General features: G+C 49.3%; 1 protein-coding gene across 3 annotated transcripts in view; it reads left to right on the top strand.

Moving 5' to 3' along the window:
- lmo4b (LIM domain only 4b) overlaps window positions 1-649 on the top strand; it is a 49,589-nt gene extending 48,940 nt beyond the window's left edge. For all 3 annotated transcript variants that reach the window (XM_063200516.1, XM_063200515.1, XM_063200517.1), the window contains exon 5: window positions 1-649. This exon is cut by the window's left edge and continues 310 nt beyond it. The gene's annotated coding sequence lies outside the window, so the exon portion shown is untranslated.
- The last annotated feature ends 399 nt before the right edge of the window (window positions 650-1,048 follow it).

Below are 1,048 nucleotides of genomic sequence, written 5' to 3' on the forward strand. Positions count from 1 at the left end.
ACTTGACCTCACCACTGATCCCATACAGTATACTACCTTTGGATCCACACCCCAATCCTACCCACCCATTCACCCCAACCCACCCCACCACCGAAGGAGCTGGACTAGAGCCCATATACTACCTTTGGATCCACACCCCAATCCAACCCAACCCACCCATTTACCCCGACCTACCACCAAAGATCCTCCACGGTACCCCTCCCCTGGGCCTGGATCACCCCACATCTAATCTGAGCCCCATCTATACTCACTACATTACATTACATTACATTACATTACACTGCATTGCACTACATTACATTACATTACATAACACTACATTACATTACACTGCACTACATTACATTACATTACAATACACTTAGCTGACGCTTTTATCCAAAGCGACTCTACAGTTACTCTACAGTTACAGGGTATTGGTTACAGTCCCTGGAGCAGTGTGGTGGTTAGGTGCCTTGCTCAAGGACACTTCAGCCATGGAGTTGAGGTGAAAGGAATGAAACTGTGGGATTTGAACCTGCAACCCTCTGATCTATACTGTACTCCTGGAGAAGCTTTACCTGACGCCCGGCCCTTCTGCAACCTTTTGCTTCTGCTTCAGCCAGCCCCACCAGCAGTCACACACACACACACACACACACACACACACACACACACACACACACACACACACACACACACACACACACACACACACATACACACACACACACACACACACACACACACACACACACACACACACACACACACACACACACACACACACACACACACGCACACACACACCATCCTTTTCACCCATTGTCAATCATAAGCAGACTACACACACACACACACACACACACACACACACACACACACACACACACACACACACACACACACACACATACACACACACGCACACACACACACACACACACACACACATTCCCCAAACCTATCCCATCACATTCCCACACCCTCCTCTTCCCCCTTCCTCCTCCACGACACCCCCCTCCATATAAGCCCTGTGTACATGTGCACTGGAGAACTCGCGCTCTGA

This window comes from Engraulis encrasicolus, chromosome 6 (genome assembly GCF_034702125.1).
Source record: "Engraulis encrasicolus isolate BLACKSEA-1 chromosome 6, IST_EnEncr_1.0, whole genome shotgun sequence".
Lineage (NCBI taxonomy): Eukaryota > Metazoa > Chordata > Actinopteri > Clupeiformes > Engraulidae > Engraulis > Engraulis encrasicolus.